Source organism: Patagioenas fasciata, chromosome 2 (genome assembly GCF_037038585.1).
Source record: "Patagioenas fasciata isolate bPatFas1 chromosome 2, bPatFas1.hap1, whole genome shotgun sequence".
Taxonomy (NCBI): Eukaryota; Metazoa; Chordata; class Aves; order Columbiformes; family Columbidae; genus Patagioenas; species Patagioenas fasciata.
The window spans coordinates 98,202,252-98,215,316 of NC_092521.1; the positions used below are offsets into that span (position 1 = coordinate 98,202,252).

At 41.5% G+C, this 13,065-nt stretch overlaps 1 long non-coding RNA gene across 10 annotated transcripts in view; it reads left to right on the top strand.

Moving 5' to 3' along the window:
• Positions 1 to 10,616, top strand: part of LOC136098419 (uncharacterized) — a 71,526-nt gene extending 60,910 nt beyond the window's left edge. For 5 of the 10 annotated variants that reach the window (XR_011737575.1, XR_011737572.1, XR_011737574.1 and 2 more), the window contains 4 exons: positions 4,041 to 4,129; positions 4,910 to 6,462; positions 7,385 to 7,456; positions 10,200 to 10,616. This is a non-coding gene — a long non-coding RNA (uncharacterized lncRNA). Of the gene's footprint in view, positions 1 to 4,040; positions 4,130 to 4,909; positions 6,463 to 7,384; positions 7,457 to 9,582; positions 9,778 to 10,199 lie in introns of all 10 variants that reach the window. The other 5 variants (XR_011737576.1, XR_011737573.1, XR_011737577.1 and 2 more) reach the window with 5 other exon arrangements.
• The last annotated feature ends 2,449 nt before the right edge of the window (positions 10,617 to 13,065 follow it).

Sequence of the window (13,065 nt, forward strand, 5' to 3'; positions counted from 1 at the left end):
GTTGCACTTTGTCAGCTTTTCTTTTTTCCTTTAGTCAGTTTTCAGGTAAGATGGAGCATTTATTGTCAAAAGCTCTCCTGACAAGAAACATTCTGGATGTAATGAAGTATCCACAGAGATTAATATGATCTTTGTCACCAAAACATGTCCCAAAACCACGGTACTGATTTCTGTGTCCTAGTTGTCCTGCATCTGTTTCCAGCCTCAGACTATTACCTTTTAGATAAAGGGGCTGATGTAACCAAACTGTCTCTTGGTGTCCATTGCTTAATGATGTGGCTTCTACGTTGTTCATGAGCAAAGGAAATAACACGGTGCTATAAGGATCCTAGCAAAATGGGGACAATCTGGGTTCTTTATATGACTTCAGGATGCATTTAAAAACCTTGTACTGCACTCTTGATATAAAATCCCCTTCTTGAAAGCATTTATTTTATAAGTCACACTTTTCCCTCTCAGCATATATGTACATATGTACTATGCATGACATACCTGAGAGATTTTTGTCCCTAAATAGGGAAAACATAGGTTGGTCTGTGTTTTGATGAGCCTGTGTGTCCCATACACAGTATCAGCTCTCACCCTAATGAGCTGAAGCTACATTAGCAAAATCTCAGGCAGATAAATTGACATTAAACCTTGGTTTGATGATCCTAGTAAGACATTCAATTAATTCTATTTTGCTACAAGCTAATTTATGGCTTTGTGTTTATTCCAAAAAAAATGTTGGATGTACAAATCAGTAGGAGACAAGGTAATGAATTATTCTACCTTCCTTCATGCTCTTGTCTTCACACTTTGCTAGTATAAGAATGGAAGAGGAAATATGAAAGAAATGTCTTTTGATGTATGAAATGTGGGTATTTTCTCATACTGTGCTGTATCTAACTGGTGTAAACACATAATCAAGCCCTCTAGGAGATGCTAATTAGTGCAGTAAATGTTAGTTTATTAATTGCCATTACATTTCTCTTTGTTTCACCAGCGAATGTTTCTTTTGAGGAGAACAGATTTGATACGGTGCGTCTGTAGAATTTGTTTGTGTTCATGGCAAATGAAGACAAGTAGCCTAGCAAAGCTGTGATGAATTAACAGCAGTCCATGCGATCAACGTTCCTGTAACGGAGTCCACAAAGTGCAGGGGCTTCTGTGTGATCTGAGAAGAAAAACAACACAAAACAAAAAGCCCCAGAGGATTTGATAACAATTTTCTGCTCCATCTCTCTACTTGGTGTGTTTTTAATGAGCCCTCCAAAAGCACAGGTAGTAAAACTTTCCCTTTTTGATGTGGCAGAATACACTGCCAAGACATACTGCAGGAGAGGTACTTCAAAGGCAAACAGCCAGCAAATACAATTACATTAGGTGAGGCTGCTGGGTATAATTGAGTTCCTCCCATCCTTGGAAAGTGATAGAAGACAGTCCCTTAACAATTCCTTCTTCCTGCTCCTCCAGCTTGTTATTATCAATCAATACTTTCCCTGTGATGTTCACATTTGTAAACTATACCATTATCACATGCAATGTTGCCTGTGCTGGGTACAGCGAGCCAAGATCATGCCTACTGGTAGATAATATAGGGTCAAGTGAACAGTCCCCCAGTATGCAGCAGTAGCGTGGGCTATGGAGAAGGCAGAAGGAACATCCAGGGGTCTGCCAGCCTGGAAGCCAATCCCTTCCCCTCTGGGGAGGTGACCAATAACTGCTGGAAAGGTTCCTGCAAGTGGGATGCTGGTGCTTCTGGGAAGCTGTGGAGTGGGCTGTGTGCATTGAAGCAGGTTGGTGACCCAGGAGGACCAAGGTGGGAAGTGAATTTGCTGGGTGGATCTAGGGCATGGCTTGACTGAACTCTCAGGACCTATTTTTAGACTTGGTATGGGGAGAAAAGCTCTACATGTTTTTAATCACTTTGCTTGTGAAGCCAAAACATAGGAAGAGTTTTTTTTCCTTCTGTTTGGAATGTGAGCTTTTGTTTTGTTTTCATGGACTTTTGGTTAAAACACACCTAAACCTAGATATCTCTTCATAGTGCTTCCCCTGCTGAATTAGCTCTACAAAGTCTTACAATACAAAACAATGAATATCTTTCACCTAGACTTTTGAAAATGCTTTTAAATTGTTCTCTTTAATTATTTGCCTAGGTAAATTTCAGTAGGTCACTGAAAATATGAGGCTAGAATGCTCATTTGATCTTTATCCTTGAGAAAAAAGTTGCTTTGCGATCTCTTTGAATAGCTTGAGTCCTTAACCCCATTCAGGACAGATTCTAGTTTGCATTTTTAGAAAAATAACAAATCCTATGTCAGAAACATCTAGCTTGGACTTCCCTGGATGTCTGTTGAAGAGTCAGGATCCTTTTTGCTTCTTTCCACTAAGGTCTTTCCTCTGAGCTTCATTTACTGCAGACGTCAAAAGCAGGCATAGATGACTCTCTTCTGGGACTCTGCATGGCATCACTGGGTGTTGCTGCTGCAGGTCTTCATTAGCATGAAGCAATCGATCTATTTTCTGCTGATAAATAATCATAACTAGCATATAAATGTATAGTTCTGTGCTCATTGAAGCACTGAAATAGAAGGTTCTGTCCAAATGTTTCCATGATGAGTAAAAGAAAAAAAAATGGAGCACCTTTTATTTTTCAGATTAGAAAGATTAAAAAAAAAAAAAAAAAATCCTACTGTGGTGTTCAGTGTATTGCTTCACCAGAGCTTGAGCAAAATTCCACCTTTTTAGTAAGGGGACTTTTTTTGCTGGACTCCAGTAGCGGAAGTATGGTGGAGGACGGACCTAGCTTAGACAATTGCTGGAAATCTGGAGACAGAAACTGGTTTGTCCTCTGAGATACAATCCATATATGCAGAATCCATCTGAATAAATGAGCCCCTTACTTAACTGGGAACGTACTGTATATTCCATCTGCAGACTGAATGATTGCTCCATTTCAAGCCTCCTGACTCCCATGGAGCCATCTGGTACATGCTAGTTTGTACGAATAGGTGAGGATTCCTGCTAACACAACAGCCTTCAACTAGGCAGAGTGCTGATATTTAGCACTCTGCTTCACATCTGCGTGCAAAGCTGTAACAAAACCCACAACATTTTCTGTCTTTAATGTTTAAATGAACCTTCCTTTTTCTCCTGGAAATTCAGTTGGGACAGGAACAATTAATACAATTACATCAGAAAATTGATTGAGCTATTAATACATCTAACTAAGCAGAGATGTCATGTTATATAGCATTGTGAATTTTTTTCCCTTATTGCTTGCTTAGGGCTGAGCAGAAAGGAGGGTGGAAGAGGGGGAGAAGGTGTGTGTCATACAGATACTTTTATATCACTTTGAGATATTGTCAGAAAATAAAGCTAATGGATATAATTAACGTCTGTAAGCAGCAGCAGCCCGGTCATAGGGCTTATTAATAGATATGTAAAGGCTGCGTCATTTTTGGCTGCCCTGCTGTGCCTGAGATGTCTGTATGGGATTGGCAGTCTGTGGCTCAGCACCACAAAGAAGGTGCCTCGGTGGCAGCTGTATCACTCCAAAGGATTTTAGTGAAAGTGGATGGAACAAAGTGAATAGGGGAAAAAGGGAAGTGAATTAAAAGGCAAAGGCTGTCTGTTTCATTCTCTGGCACCCAGATCTACAGACATATTTAAGACACCTAAGACATAGCTGAGGAGACCTGTGTGCTCTTTGGCAATTTAAAAAGAATAAAGTGAGATCAGATCCCTCTTTTCTCCCAGAGGCCCCCAGAGCCTGGAGGGGAAGAAGGTCAGGAGGACTTTCCAGCTGCTCCATGGAATGTGCTGCTGTTCTGGCCTGGGGAACGATGTCCCTTCTACCTCTGGAGCTCTCAGCTCAGAAAAGTCCCACCACACCTTGCTCTCTACAGAGGTTTTGCAGGGTATGGGCTACTTTGGCTTAATCTGGGGTGAGAACTTGCATCTGTAGTAGACACCTGTCTGGGTTTGGTTTGACTCTATTTATTTATTTATTGGAAACAATGGTGGATCTTTCCAACAAAAGTAACTTTTTTCAGCCATTCATTCTAGCTCCAGCTTCTGATGCATCCTGACTAAAGAGGAATCAATGTGAATAGTGCAAAGACCTGTGTTTTCCTGTAACATGGTGAGTACATTGTGCAGTCTTGTGTTTCACATCAGTGCAATCTCACTTTGTTTTAGTAAATGCTACCCCTTAGACATGGGATCACTTACAAACTGGGGTCTGTGCTCACATGTCTGTTGCAAAATACAGCCTGCTAAAAACAGCTGTAAGGAGCTCCCTTTGTCTGGTTGGGGTTCTTCACTTAAGTGCTTGTGGTGCCTGATTAAATTAGTAATCAGAGATATAGTCATGCTACTTTGTGACTCTGAGAGCCTTGATTGTGGATTATATTTACACACTGCAATTTCTTTCTAAATGGAGCTCTTTGTATTCAAGGACTTTAAGAGTCTTTCAGCTGTTGATAAAATCCATTTTACTACATAGACTAGTTCTTGCAGCGGTGCCAAGTTCTTGGACAGGCATGTTGTGTAAATCAGTTTTTCGTTTGCACAATAATATGGCTATGTAAAAGTTCATGTGTGATGCAGTGGTTTTGCTGACCCCTTGCACTGAAAAACTGCATGGTGGTAGACTGGCAGATGCATTGAATGCCCTTGTGTCATGTTGTCTCAAAATGACAGTTTCCTTTCTTGTTAACACAGGGAATGGCTTGAACCAAATCCACATAAATGGTAACAACAAACCTTGTGGTTTTTAAAGCACCTGCAGGGATCCAAATGCTGTGGCCTATATCTGGTCAAAACAATAGGGCTGGAAAGGCAGCCAACCTTTACAGAATATTTTGTTGTGTTTAAAGCCAATGATGTGTGCTAAGCCTGTGGCTCTGTCCCAAACGTTTAGGTATCAGAAGCACGCGGGAGATCTGACTCCTCTGCTGATTTTGAGACTCCGGAGCCCTTCAGATCATCCCTATGGTGGCAACCCTTTTGGTGGGGAAGTACCTGATCTAAGTTTCTGCTTGTCCTGTTCGGAACAGGGACAGGAGACCTGATCTTCTGCATCAGCCCAGCTGCATTGATTTGTGAAAGGGCTCAGGGAAAATGAGAAGGACTTGGCCCACCGTGATGAGGTGCTCCAAAGTGGGGGAAACCTCGGGACAGTCTGTGTTCTGAATCACCTCAAAGTGGGCTTTAGCCTCTAAGGGCCTTCTCTGCACTTGACCAGAAGTTTCACTCTGGTTTGGAGGAAACTCTCAGGAATAGTTTGTTTGTTTGCCTTGCTTTAGTATTATTTTTTTTCTTTCTTTCCTTCTGCTGGAAACTGTTGGGTTCCTATGAATAAAATCTTACTTCTTTCTCTGGCAATATTTGTTTCAAGCTTTCTGAAGAAAAATCTGTCTAGCTTTAGTAGGTACTTCAGTGGCTACAATTGAATATCTTACATTGATACTAACATGGAAGTCCTGTTTGTAAATGTATTAGTGGGACTTAAAATGTAATTCTATTCCTTGCTTTGCTACTCTCCTGCAGCAGCACTTCAAATCCCTGTGCTTCAATTTCCCTTTCACCCACTCCTTGTCTTCTCCATAAAAATTCTTTAGAACTAGATTTTTACTACTTCCTTGGGATAGAAAATCAAACTCTGATCTCACTCAGGTTTTTGTGTTGTTGCAATGTAAATATTATTCAATTGAGTACCTTTAGTGATTATTTTGGGGTATCCTACCAGCTACAGTAGCCATTGAGCCTATTAGGATGGTGAAGACTTTGGATGAATTAACAGACCAGATGAACAGACACAGCTCACACACTTGCAACAAAATTAATTATTTCCAGAAAATGATAGTACCATCTTGCAGATTGTTGGAATGATGCTACCTACTGGCATTTTCCTTCTGCCACAGATAGCTGCAAATCACCCCCTAGTGAACTGAAGTGTCCTACAGGACAGCAAATGGATCAGGAATGCTCCAAGGGTGAACCCTCTTTGAGTGCAGGGGGTTTCTGTTCAAACAGCTGGAACTGCATTTGCCTCTTGTATTTTCTCTTCCAGCCTATATGCAACTGCAAGCCTGTTGAAGCAATCTGACAGGAAAAAAAGTCTGAACTGGTGGAAAAAAAACAAACCACCCTTGTATCCTCATGCCTCTCATGAGACTCTCATTTCCATCCCTGGCCAACAGCAGATGCTTGCTGAAGGGTGACACAAGCATGGTGATAAACATCTGAACACCCTCCAGTGGATCTTGACCATGACAGGTCACAGCTCAAGCTGGTGCAGGGACCTGCCAGCAAGAAGGCAGCTATCGGTGGGATGTGTACCTCCAAAGACAAGCCTGACAGGATGGAGGGGAGGATGAGGAGGCACACACAAACGTGGAGAAGGGGTGTCCCCCAGGCAAGCTGGAGCTTGTCTGGGGCATTATTTAACAGCCAATTCCATCTAACTGCAAGGTGCTGTCTCCAGTATGGTTTTGCCCAATCACACTCAAACCAGCCTTCCTTCTTTAAGAGCTATTTAAAGACACTGGTGTTATCTGTTTTTACTACTTGTTCTTTTTGATTAGTGATGTTTAGTGATCTCACCCTTCATAGGACAAATGTGACTGTTTTAGGATTTGGTCTCTGCCAGGTGTTTGATTTGGGCTCTCCCTGAGCTTGGCTCAATGTTCCCTGAAATGCAGGAGCTTCAGGCTACCCTCCAGCCTAATTTAGGTACAAAAAAGTATGGCACGTAGGTGTCATCCCACCCAGCTCATTCTTTGGTGCATAGAGCCTCGCTGTGATCTTGAAGAAACCTGTCCCAGGGGCTCTGTGTGTTGTTCAGAGTTAATGGTAAGGCATAAAATCCTACCCCAGGATTCCCCCTGAGTCTGAGTGCCTCTGCTGGCAGTCTGCTGCTCTTGCTTCAGGCTCCTCCACTTCAATCATTGAAGTGCTCTTATTTTTTGTGGCTGGATGTAATGGGACTTACCTGGTTCAACTGCCAAGCTAGGTCAGCAAAATAATCTTGAATCTCTATGATAATTTCTCCTATTCTACCACAGTGACTGGATTAGTGCTCCCCTTGGCAAAATGTTAACATCTCTTCCCTCACCACTAGAGAAACCCTAAAACCTTTCAAACCACCAGTGCATGAACTAAAACTGCCATGGTCACCTCAGTTTCCATAGGTAGCATCTTTTGTTCTGATTAATGAGATTTTTTTGGGGGTGCTTATTGCTATGGCGGTAGAACCGCTTGGTGACTTGCATGGCGCGAATAAAGTGGGACTAAAATGGTGACTGCAAAAGTTGAAAGGCATACAGTTACTGGGTTTTTGTTAATTCCATCTTTGCAAGAGGATAGCAGCTGCTTTTCTTTTCTTTTTTAACAGATGGAGTGATTTCTCATGTAGTGTTACAGTAATGACCAATGTGACACAGAAGGAAAATTCTGTGACAATATGGTGAGCAAGATCTTATTGACAGCTCCACTTGGTTGTAATTTGTAAGCTCTATATTGTTGCTCTATTCTTTTTATCTCCCTGCCTCCTCCCCACCCCAAATGCCGCCTGTCTTTTCTGCCATATAGAATTAGATTTCAAGTCGAATGAACAGTTTAATTTTAAGGACTCTTAGCTAAAAGCTGTTCAGAATCTTTATCAGAATTTACACCCAATCATAACTTTAAAAAACTAAAAAAATCACTACATTATGAAGTGATGGTATGAAAATTATCTCCTATTTCACTTTTCTGTTGAAATGGCTGCCTTGATTTCTCCTGTAGCAGCTGACAGGGACAGGACTCACTTGTCACAAGGTAGCCTAGCCCTAGCACAAAGGTGGTGCCACTAAGGATCAGCCCAACACAAGGGCACAGCCCAGGTGTGTGAACCATGAATGACCAGGGAAGAGTGTTTGTACCCTTCCCTGTGATTAAACAGTGTGCAGGGGCTGGAAACAAGCCCAGGGACATGATTATCAACCAGAACCTGCAGCTTCTGCCGTGCGTAGAGGTGCTCAGAGTAAATGCTTCCATCTACTCGTACAGGAGCAGAAAACCCAGCTGGAGACACCCACCCAAAGCCCCTCTTTTGCAAGACATGGTTAGCTGTGTGTCATAAAGTAAAGGGCTCCCAGTGTTCTCATGAGCTTCTCAGTAATCTGTATGGGGAATAAGTCACAAGACAGAGTATCTGTGGGAGAGCTGGGATGTTGTTCTACTCTTCCTTTGAATCTATGAAGTTTGAAACTTGAAAACAGAAAGTGAATGTTTGTTAGCATGATGCTGTAAAAAGTACACCAGAAATGTTTATAAAAGAAAACTTTATGAAATAATGATGTGATTTGTATGAGGATGATAAGGAACACAGACAGAACAGTCCAGTGGATTCAGCAACAACCTAAAACTGGAACTTCAGATAATATTGTGCCAGTGGGAGGACAGGTGGAGCTTGTATGTGCTGCAATCCTGACCTTCTCTGGACCTGTCTGAGGGGTCTACAGTCATCCTTGCTCCTGAGATGTGTGGGCTGGCAAATTCAACTCCCTGAGGAATAGTCCCAAGGGCTGGTTTTCATGCTTGCTACCAAATGCCAGTGACTCTTACAGTCCTGTTATGCACTGTGTACAGTGCAAATGCAGCCATTTCTTGATAACAGGGAGAAACATCCCTAAGAGAGACATTTTCCTTTACAGCCCATAAGTGAAAATGACTTTTTTGTCTGTCCTGCACGCACAAAATGAGGCTGTTTGAATCTCTGTAGCAGATTTGTCTTTAATTTCTGGAACTGGTGGAAACATGTGATACTGTTTTTTTCAGAAGGTTAGTTAGAATAGTTGGGGATTAGACTGATTCTGTATTTTGCATTAACTGCCTTTTAAAATTTCTCCAAATGAAGGGCTACCAGCCTGCTGCTCAGTGACTAATAAATTTGATTCATCTTCGCTCCCCACAGGGTTATCCTCCTTCTTACTAATGTTTGACATTTTACGTTTTAATTAAAGTCGCCCTCCAAGCAGCAAACCACTAAGAGAATGACAGATATTCTTACTGCAACAAGATATCAGTAGAAGGGCAATTCACTAACTATATCTTCAATCGTGCCTTATGCACTTATGCACTACTTCACTTATGCTCTACATGACCACCTAATGTTTGTGTGCATATGTGTGTGAGAGACAAGGCAACAACTATCTCAACATACAGGGCATTTCAGTGTCCTAAGATGCTATCAGTGAATGTCTGAATTTAAGTAGGAACTAACAAGCAGGAGCAAGTGGGTCTAGGGAGTAGTGGTACTTGGCTGATACTGTGCAAGCACACATATGAAGTTGTATAGCCTAAGACAAGGGAAGGAAGGCAAAGAAGAGGAAAGAAATTCGAAGCTGTGAAAGCAATTGCAATGAAAATGTTGTAAATGGTGTGTCAGCTGCTTCCTGGCTGCCTCAGGTGTATCTGAGGGACTGTTTTTATGGGACTTCCCTGTAGAGAGAAGCAGAATAAAGGAGGACTGGTGGATAAGCCTGGTGGATATGTGTAGAGGGGGTGTTTCTGTAAAGGCCTGTACTAATGAGCATGTTAAAATATCAGCAGCAGCAGAAGAAGACCAGGCAACAAAGCTGGTGTCAGCAACAACATGGAGGAGATGGTTGGTGGGAGGAGAAGCAAGAGGCTTGTGTGCATAGGTGTAGGTGTGAGGCACGTGAAGCTGGATACCAATGTTGCAATGTGCATGCAAGGAAGAGGAGGTAATGCTACCAAAAGGGATGCATACCCTTTGCAGAGGTGAGTCTGTAGGCCTCTAGAAATGTAGTAACAAAGACCTTGAAAAGTGCTTTATTTGAACAGAAAGAGGGAAAACCTGAAAATATAGCAATAGAAACTTTTTTATCTGATGTGTACACAAGACAGAGAAAAGATAACACATGGAATCTGGGGTACAGAGCTTGATAATAACAAGATTGTGAAGCCAAACGGACAAAGATGGATGCAGGCAGAAGGACAGCACCATGCTGTAAATACATTGGGGAATTGGTGCCTGACTCTGTACAGAGAGACAGAGGAGAGAAAGGAATTGATCCAGTGGTTTGAGAATGGCACCAAATCCAGAACGAGCCCTTCTGCTTATGAATTTCATTTACCTCTGACACAGAGCTCTGATGACACTTGTCCACCTTCTTATGATAAAAACCTTTATTTTTTTTCAGATGACAGCGGTTGTGAAGAGAAGCTGCCAAATTGACGTAACCAGTTGACATGAGAAATGCTTTCTGACCACCCGCAGAATGAGGGGATATTATTCAAGTTTTAGATCTTTCTGCATGACAAGAGGGAGACAGAAGATTAAGTGACACATTGTTTAGAAGCAGAGTGCTCAGTTTATATTTAACTAATAATTAATAGATGTATTGTAAGTAAGAAACTAAACAATTATACCTAACATCATCAATTATTTCTTAGTATAGATGTATTGTATGTCAAAATTTTCAAAAATTGTAATGCGTATATGATCATTGTGTGAATATAAGCAATGCAAGAACATCCAGTCACTGGAGCACTTATGGAAGATGATCCTCAGTGTTCCCCAGTGCTGATAAAATAAAGAATGCCACTCAACAGTAAAATTGACTCTGCTCTTAAGTTTATTTCTTAATTTCAACTGGACGTGTGTGATGTAAAAGGTGCCATCTTTCCTCATGTAGTCTAAGAGCACGTGGTTATGTTGTGAGAAGGCATTGACAAAACTTACACTTCACTTGTTTCTAACCTAATGCAACGTCTTGACTCTCACTGGCATCTCTTCCTCCATCTCAAACCAGCAACAAAAAAAAATTTTCTCATGTATATTGTGTCTGCTGGTACTGAGGATTTTTTTCCAAATGTCTTTCAAAAAAGACAGCATGCAGGAGAAACTTGCAAAACCCTGCAAGTTACAGGCTTGTCTGGGCCTTTCTGAATTGTGATGCGAACCCCAAAGGAATAGAAGAGAAATGACAACTCCCTTTCATGTGATATTGTGGCTGCCCTTAGGAGATGAACAGTGAAATACGTGACTTCTGAAGACAAACATACCTAATAGAGAGGCAGAAGGCTTAGATGTATCAGTGTGAGTATATGGGGAAAGAGAAAGCTGAACACAGACAGTGCAGTTTGGTATTCACAGCTCATTTCTCCTTTCTGGGACAGAAAGGTCAGAGAAACATGATACTTCCTCCTAAGCAGCATTGCCAAAACCAGACAAGCAAGTGGGACTAACTGGTTCTCTCTAACTCCAGGGAGAGATCTGTGTTTTCTGCCTACCAACTATTCCAGCAAACCAAAAACCCTGTGACGTGTCTTCTTGGTAACAGCAGCTGAGTGAATAGAAGGTGTTATAAGAAATAGTGTTTGTGTCTCCCCATGACTTGGTCCCGTAGGAGGGAATTTAATAAAAATGGTAGAGCTGCCTCCTTCTGTCAGGACATCTGCATTTTGTGTGGTGGAGACGCTTATGCCAGCCCTGGTATAGTTACATGGACTTCCTAAGGGCCATTGCTGGGTGTCTGTGTGGTTATGGTGGAAGCGATCCTGGGTGTTTTCAGAAGCAAGGTTCTTTCAAGAGCGTTTCTGTGTCAAAAGTGCAAGGACTCGTGGATGTTCTGCAAGGCTGTCTGAGTGCATATAGGTACACAAAAATAGGAAGCAGACACCGTCTCTCAAGAAAACAGGTACAACACTGTGCAGATTTTTTTACACTCTGCCAGCCATCCCTTGGACATGTTGAGTCATGGGTTATTCTACACAAGTATATGGAAAGAAAGAAATCAAAACTAGCTAAACAATTTGAATTTGAGGTGGATTGATTAAATTGCATTAAGTCCCTGTGTAGATGTTCTTGTTCAGAATTAAAGTAAGATAAGCCACATAAAGGCCAAGTTAATTCTGAGTAAGATAAGTCTCATAAAGGCTAAGTTAATTCTGAAGGAGAATATGTACATAGAGATTTAATGCATTTTTAACTAATCCATTTTAGCAGTTAATTCAGATTAACCGTACTCAGTGTTCCTCTCTGGGAAAGCCCTTCAAGGGAACAAGACAAGGTAAAATGCCAGGCTCAGAAATGCAATGTTTTTAAAGATCCAGCACTGTCAATTACAAAGCAGATAATTACTACCACGGTATTCCTGAGTTGAATGGCTGCACCCAGACTGACCCATGTCAGTGCTGTCAGAGGCAGCAGCGGTCCTGTGAAGGACTCGCCAAGGGCATCCTTGCTTCCAGGAAGGTGGTGTAGGAAACAGTGTGGTGTGCCATTGAAGCAAGGGCTAACTCACTGCTATGAGGAATTTTGATGGTTAATGAGACTTCTGTGATAGCAAAACACATCCTCCTCACGATGAGTGTGGAGCTGGCTGATACCTGTGCCTGCTCATTGTTGGTGTGCAAGAGAGGCAGGACGTGGTGTGAATCTTCATGGTTCGTTTCCTACCTGGAGTGATGTATTCTTGGCCCAAATACTGTCTTCGCTCCCATGTGTAAACCAAACATTACTTAGCCCTGTGCAGTCTCTTTTTTAGCTTAAAAAGCCAAAATGTGGAGTTTAAACTTTATTATTGATTTTAAAAATTTATTGTGAACAATAACTTAAAGGGAAACAGGAGGTTACGAATAAATAATAAGGTGCATATGTGTACAGGGAAAACACAGCAGTCCATAAATATGGTTAGGAACTCAGTTGTACAGTAAAAAGAAGGGGTATAAAAATGTAGACAACTAAAGCAATATGTATGCAGAAGAATAATAATCTACCATGAATTAAAATACGCAAGTATTGGGGACTAAATTGCTTTTGCTACTCTATACATTTTTTTTAAGTACCTAGAGGCCTTCAGGTACGAGTGCTAAAGTAAAAATATTATTATTATGGATTTTGAGGGGCAGATGAGTTGGAACTCAAGGATGTCGCCTGTGCCTTAGCTCTGTTTCATGTAGTTAAATGCTTTGGGCCAAATTTATCCCTGGTCTGCTATATTTACTGTTGAAAGCACTTTAGAAAAGTCTATATTAAAGCTATATCTAAAGAAACGCTGAATT